The sequence below is a fragment of the Leopardus geoffroyi genome, chromosome D4 (assembly GCF_018350155.1).
Source record: "Leopardus geoffroyi isolate Oge1 chromosome D4, O.geoffroyi_Oge1_pat1.0, whole genome shotgun sequence".
NCBI classification, from domain to species: domain Eukaryota; kingdom Metazoa; phylum Chordata; class Mammalia; order Carnivora; family Felidae; genus Leopardus; species Leopardus geoffroyi.
The window spans coordinates 10,091,150-10,111,389 of record NC_059342.1 but is presented as its reverse complement, the minus strand read 5'-3'; positions in this window follow the sequence as shown (position 1 = coordinate 10,111,389).

Here is a 20,240-nt window from a genome sequence, read left to right as displayed (position 1 = left end):
TTGGTGCAAACATACATATAAACCACCGGAACAGAATAGAACATCTAGAAAATATTTTTATATGTAGCCATTTGATTTACAACAAAGGTAGCACTGAAGAGCGGTAGGGATCGGATGATCTTTTGAATTATTAGTGATTTTTTTCATGTAAAAAAGTGATGCTTGCCACACTCCCTATACAAATAATACTTTTAGGTGGACTAAAGTCCTAGGTATGAAGAGTAAAGCAAAAAAGCTACTGGAAGTTAACTGAAGAGAATGTCTTCATGACTTTGGAGTATTATGTGAGTTACTGTAGGTAAACTGAAAAGAACAAGGCTTTGGATTCTCCATTCTGTGTTTCTTCTCCCTCTTTCCTGTTTTCCATTGAACAGATGGAATTTTTGTTTTTGTTGAAAAGTTACATATTCTATTTTTTGTCTTTTTGGTGGTTGCCTTCATCCTAAGCTTCCTGTTTATTTACCTCCATCACCTCCTTAAATGCATCAATTTTTATATAGTACTCATAGCAAGAGCAGTGCATTCACATTCACTCCTATACCTTGTCTTTGCCACTGGCTCCATCATCTTTTTTTTTTTTTTTTTTTTAATTTTTTTTTTTCCACGTTTATTTTTTATTTTTGGGACAGAGAGAGACAGAGCATGAACGGGGGAGGGGCAGAGAGAGAGGGAGACACAGAATCGGAAACAGGCTCCAGGCTCCGAGCCATCAGCCCAGAGCCCGACGCGGGGCTCGAACTCACGGACCGCGAGATCGTGACCTGGCTGAAGTCGGACGCTTAACCAACTGCGCCACCCAGGCGCCGCTGGCTCCATCATCTTGATATTGTCTAGAATTTTATTTCTAGTTCATTACAGATACACTTTCTCTTCTTAAGCCTTTTATAGTTAGAACAATGGGATATTTTATCAGGGAATTTGACAGCCCATTACTTCATAAAAGTCATGTGGGTTTTTGTGTAGCAAAACTTTAGAAGCGTATGTGTTCCAATTACTTTATTATGTCTTCACATTGGAATGACAATTTGTCTAGAAAATTCTGGTTTTAAATATATCTGTCTTTAATTCTTTTTTTTATTTTTAAAAGAATTTGAGCAGGTGGGGGGGTGGGTAGAGAAGGAGAGGGAGTGGGGCGCCTGGGTGGCGCAGTCGGTTAAGCGTCCGACTTCAGCCAGGTCATGATCTCGCGGTCCGTGAGTTCGAGCCCCGCGTCGGGCTCTGGGCTGATGGCTCAGAGTCTGGAGCCTGTTTCCGATTCTGTGTCTCCCTCTCTCTCTGCCCCTCCCCCTTTCATGCTCTGTCTCTCTCTGTCCCAAAAATAAATGTTAAAAAAAAAAAAAAAAAAAAAAAGAGGGAGAGGCGAGGGAGGGAGGGGGAGAGAGAGAGAGAGAGAGAGAGAGAGAATCTTAAGTAGGCTCCATGCTTGGTGCTGAGCTTGGTTTAGGGCTTAATCCCACGACCCTGGAATCACAACTTGAGCTGAAATCAAGAGTTGGATGGACACTCAACTGACTGAGCCACCCAGGCACTGATTTCTTGGATCTAGCATTAGAGTTCAGAGGTGTAATTAAAATATGATTCCAGTTCCTTTGTAGGTGATCTACTTCTTCCATCTACAAGCTTTTAAAAGTTTGTATTTGCCTTTTTTTTTTAAAAAAATTTTTTTTTTCAACGTTTATTTATTTTTTTTGGGGACAGAGAGAGACAGAGCATGAACGGGGGAGGGGCAGAGAGAGAGGGAGACACAGAATCGGAAACAGGCTCCAGGCTCTGAGCCATCAGCCCAGAGCCCGACGCGGGGCTCGAGCTCACGGACTGCGAGATCGTGACCTGGCTGAAGTCAGACGCTTAACCGACTGCGCCACCCAGGCGCCCCAAAAGTTTGTATTTGCCTTTGACAGTCATAACTTTTACCTCTAGACAGAGGAGTACCTTTACTTATATCTTCTGTTTGGTGTCCTATGGGCCTTTTAGATTTCAGGTCTTTTAGCTATATTTGTAGGGAATTTATTTCTATTATTTCTTCACGTATTTTCTCCTCTTTGTCTTTTTTCCTAAATATCCCATTATCCAGCGAAGGCAGGTTTTCCTCCTACATCTCCAAAATGCTTTTTTAAAACTATATATATGTATGTGTGTGTGTGTGTGTGTGTGTATAAACTTTCCAGTATAATGAACATACAGTGTTACATTAGTTTCAGGTGTACAATACAGTGATGCAACAGTTCTGTGCATTACTCAGTGCTCATCTTTGTAAGGATACTCTTTAATCACCATCACCTATTTCACGCAAACCCCCACCTGCCTCCCCTTTGGTAACCGTTTATTTGTTCTCTATAGTTAGGACTCTGTTTCTTGGTTTGTCTCTCTCTTTTTCCCTTTGCTCATTTGTTTTGTTTCTTAAATTCCACGTACGAGTGAAATCATGTGGTGTTTGTCTTTCTCTGACTCATTTGACATAATACCCTGTAAGTCCATCCATGTTGTTATGAATGGCAGGATCTTACATCTTATTTATCCATGCATCTATCATGAATGCTTGGGCTGCTTCCATAACTTGGCTCTTGTTAAGTAATGTAGCAATAAACATAAGCATGTGTCTTTTTGAATTAGTGCTTTTGTATTTGTTGGGTAAATACCCAGTGGTGGAATTACTGGATCATATGATAATTCTGTTTTAATTTAAAAAAATTTTTTGACGTTTTTTTTTTAAATTTATTTTTGAGACAGAGCATGAACGGGGGAGGGGCAGAGAGAGAGGGAGACACAGAATCGGAAGCAGGCTCCAGGTTCTGAGCCGTCAGCCCAGAGCCCGACGCAGGGCTTGAACTCACGGACCGCGAGATTGTGACCTGAGCTGAAGTTGGACGCTTAACCAACTGAGCCACCCAGGCGCCCATGTTTTAATTTTTTAAATGCTCCTTCATACTTTATCTTTATTCTTTTCTCCTGCCTCTCCTGGGAGAGTTGTCCAGTTTGTACGTTAGAGATTAGTTGTGCAGCAGTACCTGTGAGCTCTAATTTACCTGGAGGTATAAGATACCCTGTCTGCTGATATGTCAGATAATGTGTGTTGGGAGAGTTACGGCAGAAGAATTAATGAATCCCAGGGCACAGAGATTCTAGTTGGGTCTCCTCTTACCAGGTGACTCCTTGTGCCAGTTTCACTTTTAAATGCTTGGGGGGGATGCAGTTCTTGGAGAAAGCAGCCTCCCCAGGATGTAATTCATAGCCTTAGGAGTTTGAAATAGCTGTGTTTTTTGTCTCTCTCAGTTGACCATACCTATCAAGGGGTATTCCTTCAAATATACTCTACTATAACACAAATAACTACATCATAATCAGAAGATACATCAAAAGACTGCAAACCCCAGACCTTCAAGATCAAACAAAAATTGGAACACAAATCCCTGTAACCTTTAAAACTAGTTGCAACAATGAAAATTCTTTTACCATAACCCGAATGAGTGAGTGTAAGTGTGTCTGGGGCAGAAATCTTTCAGGAACAGTATATCCCTGGATACATACTTTTCTCATCACGTCTCCACTATCGGGAGTAGTGTGGTCCATAGCACCGGGTATGTATTTAAGTTACTGAGGATGCCTGGCTTTGTCAAATGGTTGGGTTTTGGTCTTTAGGAGAACATGGATCTATTCTAAAGTGGTTAGTCTAGTGCTCCCTGGCCCCACTTTTTGTTTCTCGCACATCTCCTTAAAAACAAAGCAACCCCCACCCCCGCCCAAGAAATAATGTTTGGACTACTAGACGCATATATAGGCATTTTAGAATTTTTTTTATTTTTAAAAATGTTTATTTATTTTTGCATTTAAAAAAATGTTTGTTTATTTTTGAAGGAGAGAGAGACAGAAAGTGAGCAGGGGAGGGGCAGAGAGAGAGAGAGAGGGAGGCACAGAATCCAAAGCAGGCACCAAGCTCTGAGTTGTCAGCACAGAGCCCAATGCAGGGCTTGAACTCACAAACCATGAGATCATGACCTGAGCTGAAATTGGACACTTAACTGACTGAGCCACCCAGGCACCCTGGCATTTTATTACTTTTAAATAGGAAGTTTTCAGTTCCAGTAGTGTTTTTTTTCCACATTGCAGTGGCATCCACATACTAAATAAGCAGCTATCAATTTTTTCCTATAAATGCAGGACTCACTAAGTAGACTTAAAAGCCAATAAAAGCTAACCAAACCACAACAATAGCATCAACAACAGAAAAAAACACAGAAAACCAAACACTCAAAGTTTTAAGAATGATATGTAATGGTTTTGTGAGACCACCTGAAGAGGTCTCTTCTTCAAGGGCTGAACCAGCAAAGGCCACTAAGGTCTGCAGGCCAAGGTCATGGGTGCTGTTTAGAACAGGCTTGGGTATGTGCATCTTTGCTACAACTTGCAAGGAAAAGCTTTATAGTTGGATGGATTAACCCTTCTTTTTTCATTCTGTATCCTGTACAGGCCTGGTGTTTCCTTGGTGTGATGCTCTATAATGGTGATTTGACCTGTGGTTCTACTGGCCCAGCCAGAGAGCCCTCTAGAGACTGACCAGCTCCTGAAAAGGCAGTGTGACATAATGGAAAGAATCAGATGTGTTGAACTAGAGGTGTTGTTTGACTTCCCCTAGGAAATTTATCAGGTTCAAGGAAAATTGCTGATGTGTGACTGTGAAAGTGAGATAATCTCTCTGGGCGGCAGTGGGCAAACTTTTTCTGTAAAGGGCCAGATAATATTTTCAGCTTTGTGCGTGATATGGTCTCTGTCCCAACTACTCAACTCTGACATTATAGCCAGAACAGCCGTGGACAATGTGTAAATGAATGGATGCAACTGTATTCCAATAAAACCTTATAAAACAGGTGCAGGGGGCTGACTTTGGCTCATGGACCATAGTTTGCCTACTTAAGTTTTTGAGCCTTGGGGAATATCATGTGTAAAATGGTGTAAAATGGTAAAATGGTAGGTAAAATAGTTCCTACTTAGAGTAATGAGATAGAATCCAGTTAGAATATTAGAAGAATATTTTATTTATAAACAAGCTATATGTGCAAGTGGTTACATTTGGGATTTGATTTTGGAGGTGGAACTCAGAAGCTTTGGGAGATTCAGTGGCCTTTATATAGCTTAGGCAGATCCAGTTTTCTGATTGAAAGTGAGTCTTCATATGATTTTTTACCTGTCAATAGTCTTAATGGAAGGGTGTTTGCATGAGTCAACTGTCAGTGAATATGAAACTTGCAGATTAAGTTTCCCCAAGAACGTGTGGGAATTAAGAGTGGAGAGAACTTGAAGGTGGGGAAGAAGGGAAGGTCTTTGGCCATAGATATCTGGACTTTGCTCCATGCGTCTTTTAGAATAAATAATTTCTCACAAAGCCATTTGGCTTGGGAAATATCCTTTAATCACTTTCAAAGTATACACGGTTCCCATTGGATAGTTTTTAAAAAAAAAATTTTTTTTTCAACGTTTATTTATTTTTGGGACAGAGAGAGACAGAGCATGAACGGGGGAGGGGCAGAGAGAGAGGGAGACACAGAATCGGAAACAGGCTCCAGGCTCCGAGCCATCAGCCCAGAGCCTGACGCGGGGCTCGAACTCACGGACCGCGAGATCGTGACCTGGCTGAAGTCGGACGCTTAACCGACTGCGCCACCCAGGCGCCCCTGGATAGTTCTTTTTTAAAAAAATGTTTAAAATGTTTGTTTTTGAGAGAGGGCACTAGTTGAAGAGGGTCAGAGAGAGAGACGGAGACACAGAATCCGAAGCAGGCTCCAGGCTCTGAGCTGTCAGCACAGAGCCGGATGTGGGGCTCAAACTCACCAATTGTAAGGCCATGACCTGAGCCGAAGTTGGACACTTAACCAACTAAACCACCCAGGTGCACCCCTGCACCCCACTGAATAGTTCTTATGGAGGAAGGCTTACCTAAGAATTAGTTGCTCACGAAGGCAGAGAGAAGGGGTACATTTCTGGATGCTCGACCTGGGAGGTGATAGAACTTCCAGGGAGGGAGTCTTGGAATGCTGTAGTGCTGTGAGTCAGAGATGTTTACGGTGCATGTAAGTGGCTATAAGCAGCTTACATGTCATTACAATTCACTGATAGATAGTTTTTCATAATATTTTCTTAAAATTGTGTTTCTATGTTGTTGGTTAATTTCCCCCTCTGATTTGTGGTTTTATTTGGTTTCTTTCTCTTTTCTTTTTGAGAAGTCTGGCTAGAGGGTTATCATTTTTTCAGAGAAGCACGTCCTAGTTTCGTTGGTCTGTTCTATTGTTTTTTTGTTTTGTTTTGTTTTGTTTTGTTTTGTTTTAGTTTCTATATCATTTATTTCTGCTCTAATGTTCATCATTCCTTCCTTCTGCTGGCTTTGGGCTTCATGTGTTGTTCTTTTTCTACCTCCCTTAGGTGTAATATTAGGTTATTTGAGATTTTTCTTCTTGATACAGGCCTGTATTGGTATATACTTCCCTCTTAGGGACACTTTGGCTGCATCACAAAGGTTTTGGACCATTGTATTTTAATTTTCATTTGTTTTCCTTTTTTTTTTTTTTTTTTTTTTTTTTAGGAAGAGACTATGTATGAGCAGGGAGAGAGGCAGAGCAAGAGAGAGACAGAGAGAGAGAGAGAGAGAGAGAGAGAGACAGAGAATATCCCAAGCAGGCTCCATACTCAGGGCAAAGCCTGATGAGGAACTCTATCCGATGACCCTGGGACCATGACCCAAGCTGAAATCAAGAGTTGTATGCTCAACCGACTGAGCCACCCAGGTGCCCCTGTTTCCATGTATTTTAATTTCTTCTTTGATTTCCTGGTTTACCCATTCATCGTTTAGTAGCATGTTGTTTAACCTTCATGTACTTGTGGTCTTCTGAGATTTTTCCCTGTGGTTGACTTCCAGTTCATGGCACTGTGGTTAGAAAAGGTGCATGGTATGACTTCAGTCTTTTTGTATTTGTTGAGGCCTATTTTGTGACCAAAAATAAGATCTCTTCTGGAGAGTGTCCTATGTGCATTTGAAAACAATGTGTATTGTGTTGTTTTTAGGATAGAACGTTCTGAATTTATCAGTTAAGTCCACCTGGCCCAGTGTATCACTCAGAGCCATTGTTTCCTTTTTAATTTTCTATTCAGATGGTCTGTCTATTGATGTGAGTGTGGTGTTAAAGTCTCCTAGTATTATTGTCTTATCAAATAATTTCCTCAAATTTATTATTGATTATTTTATCTATTCAGGTGCTTCTATGTTGGGTACCTAAATATTTACAATTGTTATATCTTCTTGTTGGATTGTACCCTTTACGATTATATAGTGCCCTTCTTTGTCTCGTTAGTGATTGATTGATTGATTGATTGATTTATTATAAAGATTTTATTTTTTTAAATTAATCTGTACACCCAATATGGAGACTGAACCCACAGCCCTGAGACCAATAGTTGTATACTCTACCAATTGAGCCAGCCAGGTGCCCCCAGTCTTTGTTTTAAAGTTTAGTTTGTTGGATACACATATTGCTATCCAGCTTTCTTTTGATACCCAGTTTCTCCATCCCCTCACTTTCAACCTGCAGGTGTCTTTAGGTCTAAAATGTGTCTCTTGAAGGCAGCATATAGATAGGTCTTGTTTTTTAAAATCCATTCTGACATCCAAGACTTTTGATTGGAGTGTGTAGTCCATTTACATTCAAAGTAATTATTGATAAATATTTGTTTTTATTGTCATTTTTATTAATTGTTTTGTGGTTCTTTCTGGAGATTTTCTCTGATCCTTTGTTGTCTTTCTCCCTTTCATGTTTTGGTGTTTTTCTTGAGTGATATATTTGGATTTCTTTCTCTTTATTCTTTGCATGTTTATTAGTCGTTTTTGATATATGGTTACCATTGTGTTTATTTATACCTCTTCTGCATATTGCAATCTATATTAAGCTGATGGTTGTTCAAGTTTGAACCCATCCTTTTCTCCTGTCCTCCCCACATTTTAGGTACATGTTATATCCCCTTTTTTTTTTTGGAGTTCCTTGACTGATTTTTACAGAAATACTCATTTTTATTGCCTTTGCATTTCTTGCCTTTATACTGTGCTTTTTGGTCTCTCCTTTATACTTAAGAGTCCCCTTTAATATTTTTTTGCAGGGCTGGTCTAGTGGTAATGGACTCCTTTAGTTTTTGTTTGGGAAAATCTTTATCTCTCCTTCTATTCTGAAAGATAGCCTTGCAAGATACAGTACTCTTGGCTGCATATTTTTCCCAATCAGCAATTTGAATATATCATGCCACTCCCTTCTGGCTTCCCAAGTTTCTGTTGAAAAATCTCCAGCTAGCCTTAGGGGTTTTTCTCTTGTAAGTTAAGGACTTCTTTTGTCTTGTGATTTTGAGATTTTTTTCTTTATCACTTTATTTTGCAAATTGAATTATAATGTCTTTTGGTGTTGGCCTGCTTTTGTTGATTTTGCTGGGAGTTCTCTGCCTCCTGGATCTGGATATTCATTTCCTTCCCCAGATAAGGGAAGTTTTCAGCTATTATTTCTTCAAATACTCGGCCCCCTTTTCTCTCTTGTTCTTCTGGGACTCCTATAATAAGAATGTTACTACGTTTGGTAGTTACTATGTTTGTCACTGAGTTCTCTAAGTCTGTTTTTATTTTGCATAGTTCTTCTTTATTTTGTTCAGCTTTCCTGCTTTCCATTACTTTGTGTTCTAGGCCTTTAATTCATTCCTCTGTTTCTTCCAGACTGCTGTTGATTGCATCATGCATATTTTTAATATCATTTATTGCACTCTTCATCTGTGTTATTATTTTTAAAGTTTATTTATTTTGAGAGAGAGAGAGAGACACCATGAGCTGGGGTGGGGCAGAGAGAGAGACAGAGGATCTGAAGCAGGCTCTACATTGTTAACGCAGAGCCGGATGCAGGGCTCAAACTCATGAACCATGAGGCCATGACCTGAACTTAAATCAAGAGTTGGACTCTTACCCAGCTTAGCCATGCAGGTGCCCCTATGAATATTTTTTAACTTTATCTCTGTGGTAAGGGTCTCACAGATGTCTTATATTCTTTTTTTTTTTTTTTTTTTTTCCTGATGTCTTGTATTCTTAAGCCCAATTGAGTATCCTTATGATAGTTACTTTACATTCTGCATCAGGCATGTTAGTTATATCTCTTTCACTTAGATCTCTGGCCATGGCCTTATCCTGTTCTTTCATTTGGGGTAAATTCCTCTGTCTACACATTTTGTCTAAGTCTGTGCCCTCTTTTCTGTGTTAGAAAAGCCAGTTATATCTCCTGCTCCTGAAAGTAATGGTTTTATGAAGAAGAGGTCATGTAGTACCCAGGGTCTGGTGCTTCAGGGAGTGTCTCTGGTGTATGCTACATAATGCTCTGTTATTGTGTTCTGGCTGCTCTGTCCTTCAGGCCAGTCATCAGCAGAGGCTCTTCTTGCCTGCTGTGGGCAGTGTTTAACCCCTGTCCTGAATGTGGTGAGTTTTAACTAGGTGTGCTCTGGTCTGCTTGTGAAATGAGACCTGATACTACCTCCACCAGAACTGAGGCCCTGTAGAACTCTGGTTGGAAATGTGGTATAAGCATAGGTTTGTGCGGGTCTTTTGGGGGAGGGGCCTACTGGGCTGGGACTGAGGTAAGCATGATTGAAAAGGGGCTTTGGGCTTGGTGTAAGCAAGTTAGGCCGACAGTGTCAGCACTTTGCTGCTTTCCGCCTTGGCTTTGTGTTTATGCTGAGGAGTGGGGGAGGGAAATGCCACTGGCCAGCTTCTTTGTTTCTGGAGCCTGCTCGTTCTTCTCTCTGAATGCTGTCTCTCAAGGATGTGCTCCGAGGAGAGTGAATAATGTCTCTCCTGTGTGTCCCAGGCATTATACTGATGGCTGTTTCCATGCTGTGTACCCCCTGGGTTGTTTGTCTTCTCTCCTGGAGCAGCACAATGCACTCTGGTCTCTGTCCCAGTCAAGCTTGCTGATCAAGTCCAGGCCTTGAGTCCTGATGTTTGCAAGAACTCATGAATTTTAGCCTTTTTTCTTTTCCAATCCAGTGGCTTTGGGGAAACATTTTCTTTGTGTGTTCTCCTGTGTGTTTCTCCTTCCCTCCCTGCCTTCCTCCCTCCCTCTCTCTCTTTCTCTCTCTCTCCTCTTCTCTTTCCCTCTCTCCTCCCCTCTGTCTCCCTCTCTCCCCCCTCCCTCTTCCCCTTCTCTATGACAATAGCTCCTGCCTGCTCCCCCCCCCCCACCGCCGCCATTGCAGCTGTGATTCCTTTCTCCCCTAAACCATGTCTCTGCACTTCCTGCCTTCTTCAGTGTGTCCTGTTCTCTACCTTTAGTTGTGTAACTTGTTTTGTCAATTTCTGAAGTATTTAGGATGATTTGATAGTTACCCAATTGTGTTGGTGGGATGAGATGAGCCTAGGGTCCTCCTACTCTGCCACCATCCTCCTGCTCTGCCTCTCCATTTTTATATTCTTACATGCCTTTACTAGAGGAAAACAAATTGCTCCAACCTTAAAACATAGGCACAGGGTCTGTAGACATTTGTTTAAGGGATGTGAAAACATTTCTTTTTTTTTTTCCCATGACTTCAAAAGCCTATATCATCAAAACATTATATGGGAAAAGGAATTTAAACTATCTAGTAGACCAGTCAAAAGATAGCTCGTTGGTCCTTGGAGCAAGTGTGAAAAATCTGAATGTGGCTTCGAATGACGAAGAAATGATGGTGTGTATGTGTGTATGTGATATCTACAGAAACTGTAAACACGTCCAGGTAGGCATGAGTACTGATAAAGGGAATCCCATTTATTCGGATGTATGCTACTTGGAAATGTTTGTTACTATTAGTAATGTTAAGTAAATGGTTCAGAGACTTCTCATTTTCTCTTGTTATCAAAAACAAGCAAACAGAAGTAGGATTGCTGACATAACAGTTCTGATAAAGGTGGTTGGGCCAGCTTGGGTAAGCACTTCTTTGGTAATACAGGTTTCCACTAGGCTGTTTCTCCCCTTTTACCATCCCATGGTGTAATTGTCGTTGGCTTGGTGTATGCTATGTGTGCATGTGTGTGTACAACATGATAAGAATATATGTTTATTCCATGGGGCTCTAGAAACCAATGTTATTTTTAAATGGAAAAAAAAATGTAGCCTGTGACATTCTTTCTTGATACCTTTTCCAGCAACAAGCCTCTGATTTCCTTTGTCCTTTTTAAAGGAGTGACTGTTTTGCAGACCCATCCTTATTGAGTCCTTACTTCCTCACAGCAACCTTACAAAGCTGGTGTGTTAGAGGCTGGAATTCTAAGGGGTTCAGTAATGAGTCTAGAGTGCAGGGAAGGAGCTGGAAGCTGCTATGAATAATGAGAAAACCAAGTGGGATGAGAATAACAGTGACAACAGATAGCTTTGTCTTGTGTAAATTAGGTTTGTTCAGAGCAACAGAAGCTAGGATAAACTCAAAGTGAAATTCCATCTTCAGGCTCATGTTACCTTCGAAAGTAATTGAAAAATCTAAAAAGCAACCTAACCCACTTTCTCATCAGGAATATTCTTTCCGGGTAACGTCCCCAGTGAGAGCTGAGTCCTAAACTGTTCCCTTATTGATAGTACTGGCAGGATTTGTTTCCTCAGTATGCCCACCGGCAGGCCCACCTCCTCATTCCTGAGGGACTCGGCTAGAGAAACCATCCGCAATGTTTTGCTCTTTCTCCAGCAGACCCTCCGTGCTCTCTGCTGCTCACATCTTTGTGTAAACATCACACTTTAAAGTTGACAGGCCTTGGGTTTCACTTCACACTCAGGACGCAGGGCTCTGTCAGATTTTAAGTGAAAGGATATAGTCTGTTTAAGCCTTATTCAGGATAATTTAGAAGGAAAGGTGGTCTCAGGGTGCTTGGAATGTCTTGTTTTCCTTAAGATAAGCTTTGAGAAGCACTTTTGTTGGCTTACATACTTCCTTGCAAAACAGCAAAATAGTTGTAGGGGTAGCAAGGCATAGGGGAAGAAGTGTGGTCTGTAGATTCTGACAGACTTAGGTTCTGATCCCAGCAATCCCAAACACCAGCTATGTAATTGCTGGAGATCATTAATTATCCCCAAGTATTTATTTCCCCTTCATTCTTTTGCATGTAGAAGAATGAGGCACATAGCTCTCCACCTTGGGACAGTATTTCCCAGACCTTTCAAATTGGGGTGTGGGCAAATGGCAAAATTCTCACCATTTAGAATGTGGGTGGAGGTGACATGTGAGATAACAGCCTCACCTCCTTAAAGGAAATCACTAGCCTTTCACCCCTTACCTGTACTCATTCTTATGGGCTGAAACACTGACGTGGCAGTGAGGAGCCAACTCCCATCACACAGATGGGGACTGCAACATACAGAATGGTGGAGCAAAGTAGGAGGAAGCCGCATCTCTGAATTCACATGGTACAGAGCCGTTCTCATATCCCAGCCCACCTGTCTGTCTCTTTCCTGTTAACTGGGAGAAAATGGATCTGTCTCATCTTTGAGTCACAGCATTACTTCCTCCAGCTTATTTTCTAATTAATAAGTTGACTTTGAAAAAGCTCCTTCTTTGCCCCTTAGTTGTCTCATCTATAAAACGTGGAAATTACATTGCTTATCTTCTTTACAAGTTTATTGGGAGAATTACGCACACAAAAAGGGCTATTAGGGTTTGTTGTGCATTCTGTTTGTCTAGTACTATCATTGTTCATACATGCTTATAGGTACCAGGAAAGCACAGATTTTTCAAGAGAGGTAAAATGGAGGGCTATTACATACATTTATTTTTGTGTGTGTTGCAACTAGGTTGACCAGCCATCCTGGTTTTTGTAGGACTGAGGGCATTTCTGGGAGGTGGGACTTGGAGTTTTAAAACTGATCCCGCCTCACACAAACCGGGTCAAGGTGGTCACCCTAACTGGGGGCCCAGCATGTGTGACTTGGAATACTAAAAGCAAGACAGTCCCGGGAAAGCTGGAAAGAGCTGGTCACGCCATTCACAACACATGAACTGGAGGAGTTCTGTGAAATAAATAAATCTAAATTTGAAGCAACATGCATCCAACTCTCTGTCTGGATCTGGTGGGAATTTAATCCACTGATGCCAACTCTACAACTTATATAATTTCTGTCTTTCTTTCTTTTTTTTTTTGAAACACTTACTGCAGATAAGAAACGTTTGTTAGATACCTCCACCATTACTATCTAGCTTATTGCTGTCCTGAAGAAATATATATTGTCCTTATTTTGGTGACAGGAAATGTAGGCTATAATAAAAGGCAAATGATGACATAAGCATAATTGGGTAATTTTATGACAGTTCTCATTAGCTATTGGGTGATTGAATTGGTGGTTCCACACATTGGGAAGATGACTGAAATGTTGATTTGTTTTGCTGGAACACATCTCATTGACTTACTACCAATACAGGTTTGTTTAGGAGAGGAGAGACCAGAATACAGCTCACTTATCCACTCACTGAGCTCACTGGTTCACTTCACATTGCTAGTGCCAAATCTGAAATTGGGTTTTGAATTTACCTACTAGTAAACTGACTTGGCGAGTTTTGATTTAGGACATAGAGGAAAAAAATCTCTAGCTTTTTTTCTTGATATGACTTTCTTCAGATTTTACTCAGTTTTTCCCCCCCACCTTCCTGAGTGGGAAGAGAATTACAGTTATATCCTAGGTCATCTAAGACTCACTGTTCCCAGCAGTCACCTGAATACTAAGCACAGGCATCTTACATTCTGGAAGGGAGTACACTAGGGCAATGTGGTAGGTCAGGACTGCGTATACTCTTCAATTGCTATTCACTTCAAATTCTGAAACCTTGTTGTTGGTTTTGCTGTCACAATTACTTGAAAGTGTTATTTTCCAGGATTTACTGGCATTATCTTTAGAAGTACCTGGAAGAGCTCTTCGTCTTAAGTGAAATCATATGGGAACAGTATAGACCCTTTGGCAGCAGTATAATCAATGCTATATAATGAAGGCTGTATAATCAACATCCAGTGCAAAGCCAGTGTCACGTTGAGGCTGTGGTCACTGTTGCTAATTCCAGTGGACTGGCTAGCTATACGGATGTCTGCCACCCCTCAATTTTCCTAAGCTTCATGCTGGACCAAAAACATATGGTACTGTCCAAACATAAGAAAAGCATGATTTGCCAAGGACATATGAGTATTGTAGGTAGGTAGGCAGTCCAGTTCTGTTTGGGGAAGGAGTTACGTAGCTTCACAGACTAGATGGCATTTTCATTGCTGAAAGGTATAGATTGCTTACCAAATAGATATTTTGGCTCTCTTTGCCAGAAAAACCACCTGGTAAGTGTTGAATACTTTTATAGTGTTTTTCTCTGGTATGCTAATGTTGTGAATTTAACTTGTGCAGTATTTATTTGAGGTGAAGTACAAGTCTAGAATCTAACTTTTTTTTTTGTCAACAGACTATTATTACCTAGAAAAAGAGAATGTACTTTCTCATAAACTTGTTGTCTTCATGTTTTCTTTCCCCCTTTCCTTCTTCCTTCCTTCTTCCTTCCTTTTTTCCTTCCTCCCTCTCTCCTTTTCTCCCTCCCTCCCTCTCTTTCTACCCCTTTCTTTCTTTGGCTTAAACAACAGAAATTTATTTTTCATAGTTATAGAGGCTGGAATTCCCAGATCAAGTTGCCAGCAGGGTTGGTTTCTGGTGAAGTCTGTGTTTTTGTCTTGAAGATGGATGCCTTTTTGCTGTACCCCGCATGGCCTTTCCTCTGTGTGTGCCTGTGTACATCCTGATACCTTTTCCTCTTCTTATCAGGACACTGATCCTATTGAATTGGGTCCCACCCTTGGGACCTCATTCAACCTTCGTTTGCTCCATGGAGGCCCTGTCTCTGATATAGTCACATTATGGTTTGGGGTGCAAGTTAGGAACTGGTGGGGTTGGGGGGAGACCCAATTCTTTCTGTAACAACCCTCTTTAATACTCACTGAGAAATGTGGAGGGCATCTCTTTAAAATTATTTTTACTAAATACTATACTATATGGCACAGCCTTTCTTCATTTCAATGGCAAGAAGCTCTTACTATAGTAATGAAATCTTAAACAATATATATATATATATGATTTTTAAGGCTCCCTATGTGACTAAAGACCTTTTTTGTCTTGTATTTGGGGGTTTAGGACATTTTTGTAAAGTTGACTGTTTCAGAAAGCTGGAAATTCCTTTGAGATTAATCCCTCCCTTTTGACTCTATGATAATTTTATGAAGTTGTCAAGAAAAGATAAAAAAGTTATAGGGTTGTATGTATTGTCTTTGGGAATCTGAAAGAAAAATTGATAATATTTCTTATTTCATTGTAAATGTTTATTAATTAGATTTAAATATCTTACTGGCATCATTTACTCTTTGGCTTCAGTTTTCTCATCTTGAATAGAAAACAAAGGAACAATAATATTGGGAAAATTTGCTATGGGAACTAAATGGGTAATGCTTATAAAACTCTTGGCATGGTTTCAGGGACACAGCAAGAACTCAGATGTTTTATATTCTATTATTAATGTCATCATTATCATTACCTCGTCTAAAAACTGTGGGCACATAAAAAGCTACCTTGAAAGAATTTGTAATCTAGTTGGTAAGACAGGGGTTAAGCTTGTGTATTTTTTCCATAATACATGATGGTACCATATGGACCAAATTTCTGATGTTCTGTGAACTATTACTAGTGGATTGGGGAAGTCAGGTTGTAGCCTAGTGAGTGGACCACAGAGTAGAAAATGAGGAAGTGGGGACACAGCCTGAATACTCAGAAAGCAAATATGGATATTCACAACCAGAGTATGCAATTGTAAGACCCAGAATTAAGGGAGCAGTCCATGGAGAAAAAACTGATAGAAAGAATGAACAGCCAAGTTGGGAAGTAAGACAAAGATTTACTGGAAAATTTAAATTGGGCACATTGTCCCCTTCCCCTCCCCCCCGCCCCTGTTTTTTGCTGCCTTGCTCCCTTCATCGATTGAGAGGTCCCTCGTTTTTTTTTTTTTTTTGTTTTTTTTGTTTTTGTTTTTTTTTTGCTCCAGTTTTTCCTGATCTGCCTGTTGACAGTAAGTGTATTGGTGTAATCGGAAAGCTGTTTGATGGAGGAAATGGGGACTTGAACTTGACCTTGATGGATGGGAAGAATTTAGACAGAATGAAGAGGAAACATAAAGGGAGGAAAGTGGTTACTAAATGAGGGCAGGGAGACAGGTACCTGGGGACCGATGATGAGATTATGTGGCTGTATCAGGACTCATATAGGGGTGTGGTGGGATGGGTAGGCTGCAGCTATTTTGTGGTCAGCTTAAACCAGCACGTCTGGGTTTTATCATTGAGGTAGAGGAACATGTTGATAATGAAGGCTGCCTTTTTCCTAAATTCATTTATTTTATTAACACATAGACAGTGACTTGTTTTCTGGTTTGTTGAAGCAGTAAGTCAGGCATTCACCACAGAGCGGTCAAAACGGCTGCCGATAAAGGGCTGAGCACCCCATTGATCTGAAGGGGTATGTATGAGGAAGGCAATCGATCTCGCCGTTCTCCTCAATATTAGAATATTTCAGGACCACCAACTTATCCTTCTGTCTCTTACACTTACTTTCTTTGGGAGTAGAAGATGAGTTCCTAGCACCACCATGAAGTCTCAACACAAGATGAAGGATGGACTCCTTTTGACTGTGGTGGTCATAGTGCACCCATCTGCAAGTTGCGCGACAGCAAGCTTTTAAATATACAATGCTGTATTATTACTATTGCCATCATATTGTATGTTACATTCTCATGACTCATTTATTTTATAACTGGAAGTTTATATGTTTGACCCACTGGATTCATTTTGCCCACTCTCTACCCTTCCTTGGGCAACCATCAAGCTGATCTATCAGCTTTTTAAAAATTTCTTTAAGGGGCGCCTGGGTGGCGCAGTCGGTTAAGCGTCCGACTTCAGCCAGGTCACGATCTCGCGGTCCGTGAGTAAGAGCCCTGCGTCAGGCTCTGGGCTGATGGCTCAGAGCCTGGAACCTGTTTCCGATTCTGTGTCTCCCTCTCTGTCTGCCTCTCCCCCGTTCATTCTCTGTCTCTCTCTGTCCCCCCAAAAAATAAATAAACGTTGAAAAAAAAATTTCTTTAAAAAATTGCTTTTAGATTCTGCATACAAGTGAGATCATATGGTATTTGTCTTCCTCCGTCTGACATATTTCACTTAGCATAATTCCTTCAAGGTCTATCCATGTTGTCAAATGGCAAGGTTTCATTCTTTGACATGGCTGAATGATATTACATTGTGTATATATCCAACTCTTCCTTATCCATTCATCTATAGATGGACATTGAGGTCATTTCCATGCCTTGACTATTGTAAATAATGCTGCAGTGAGCATTGGGGTGCAAATATCCTTCTGAGTTGGTGTTTTCGTTTTCTTTAGATAAATACCCATAAGTGGAATTGCTGGATCATATGGTATAATTTAAAATTTTTTTTTGCTTTATATCTTTTTATGAGCAAATATGGATATATATGATTTTTACTACAAGATGTTAAAAGTAGTTAGCTCTAGATTTTTTTAATTACCTCTTTCCTCCAATTTTTTCTTTTTTAAAAAATATGAAATTTATTGTCAGATTGGTTTCCATCCAACACCCAGTGCTCATCCCAACAGGTGCCCTCCTCAATGCCCATCACCCACTTTCCCCTCCCTCCCATCAACCCTCAGTTTATTCTCAGTTTTTAGAGTCTTTTATGGTTTGCCTCCCTCCCTCTCTAACTTTTTTTTCCCTTTCCCTTCCCCCACGGTCTCTGGCAATTTTTAATTTTTTGAAGAAACTCCATATAGTTTTCCATGGTGACTTCATCAATTTACATTCCTACAAATAGCGTCCAAGTATTCCCTTTTCTTTATTACTAAAAAAATTTTTTATGTTTATTTTTGAGAGAGACTGAGACAGAGTGTGAGCAGGGAAGGGACAGAGAGAGAGGGACACAAAGTCTGAAGCAGACTTTAGGTTCTGAGTTGTCAGCACAGAGCCCAATGCGGGGCTTGAACTCAAGAATCGTGAGATAATGATCAGAGGTGAAGTTGACTGCTTAACCGACTGAGCCACCCAGGCGCCCCATGTTTGCTTTTCATTACATCCTCACCAATGCTTGTTATTTATTGTCTTTTTGGTAATAGCCATCTTAACAGGTGTGAGGTGATAGCTTATTGTTTTTGATTTGCATTTCTCAGATGGTTAGGGATGTTGAACATTTTTTCATGTACCTATTGGTCATCTGTAGCCTTTTTTGGAAAAATGTCTGTTTAGATTCTCTGCCCATTTTCTAATCAGATTGGTTTTTTTGATACTGATTTCTATACATTCTTCTATATATTTTGGATATTAACCCTTTTTCAGATAAATGTTTTGAAAATAAACTTTATCCCATTCAACAGGTTGCCTTTTCATTTTGTGGTTGGTTTTCTTTGCCATGCACAAGCTTTTTAATTTGACATAGTTCCTCTTGATTATTTTTGCTTTTTGTGTCATATCCAAAAAATCCTTATCAAAATTGATGTCAAGGAGCTTATTGCCTATGTTTTCTTCTAGGAATTTTATGGTTTCAGGTCTCAAATTCAAGCCTTTAATCCAGTTTAAGTTACTTTTTGTGTATGGTGTCAGAGTCCACTTTTACTTGTTTGCAAGTGGCTCTCTAGTTTTCCCAACACAATTTACTGAAGAGACCATCTTTTCTGTCTTGTATATTTTTGCCTCCTTTGTAATAAATTGACTGTGTATGAGTGGGTTTACTTCTGGGCTTCCTGTTTTTTTCTATGTGTCTGTTCTTAGGCCAATACCATACTTTTTGATTGCTATAGTTTTGTGATACAATTTGAAATCAGGGAGTGTGATGCTTTGTTCTTCTTTTTCAACATGGCTTTGGCTCCTTGGGGTCTTCTGTGGTTCCATATAAATTTTAGGATTATTCTATTTCTGTGAAAAATGCCATTGAAATTTCAGTAGGGATGGCATTGAATCTATAGGTGGCTTTATGTAGTATGGATATTTTAACCATATTCTTCCAATCTGTGAACATGTAATATATTAACACTTGTTTGTGTAGTGTTTAGTTGCTTTAATATCTAATAGTTTTCATGAACACATATTTTCTCCATAATGTATATGAAAACCTTGTGCAGAGGAATACTAGACAGCACTTCAGCATTGAGCTTGGGGGGAGCATTTTGAACAGCAGAATCACAAAGAAAAAGCATTAAAAATGTGAAAAACATGGTGCTAGACTGTGAAAAGGACTTGTATCTATAGTATAAGAGCTGAAACAAGAGGGCTGAGCATGGCCTGAGCTGAGAATATGGGATTTGACTCACATTTTTCACTGGGTTGCACATGTCTGTGAATGACTACGAAAGCACCATGAGTACTGATTTTGAAGTTACAAAAAAAAATTTATTGAGTGGGTAAGTTTGCAAGTACAAAATTCACAAACAATGAAGAAAACTTGTTAAAAATTTTTTTTTAATGTTTATGTATTTTTGAGAGAGAGAGAGCATAAGCAGGGGAGGGGCAGAGAGAGAGGGAGACACAGAATCTGAAGCAGGCTCTGAGCTGTCAGCACAGAGCCAGACATGGGGGTCGAACTCACAAACCATGAGATCATGACCTGAGCTGAAGTCGGACGCTCAACCACCTGAACACCAGGCGCCCTTAAAGATCACTTGTATAGCATTTTCTGGGTACTTTCTTGTGAGTCAAGTACTGAATTAAGAAATTGATTTCTAATAACCTCATAATAAACTCATTTTTCAGATGAAGCAGGTGTGGAATAATTAATCTTGCCCAAGGGCACACTGCTGTAGATGATAGACCTGTGATTATGACTACCTATCTTTGACTCTTTTTTTTTTTTTTTTTTTCAACGTTTATTTATTTTTGGGACAAAGAGAGACAGAGCATGAACGGGGAAGGGGCAGAGAGAGAGGGAGACACAGAATCGGAAACAGGCTCCAGGCTCTGAGCCATCAGCCCAGAGCCCGACGCGGGGCTCGAACTCACGGACCGTGAGATCGTGACCTGGCTGAAGTCGGACGCTTAACCGACTGCGCCACCCAGGCACCCCCTATCTTTGACTCTTGAGTCTGCTTATAAACAATAGGCTGTATGGAAGAAACTGAGATGAAGAGGTTAAGTTACTCAAGCCTGCCCAA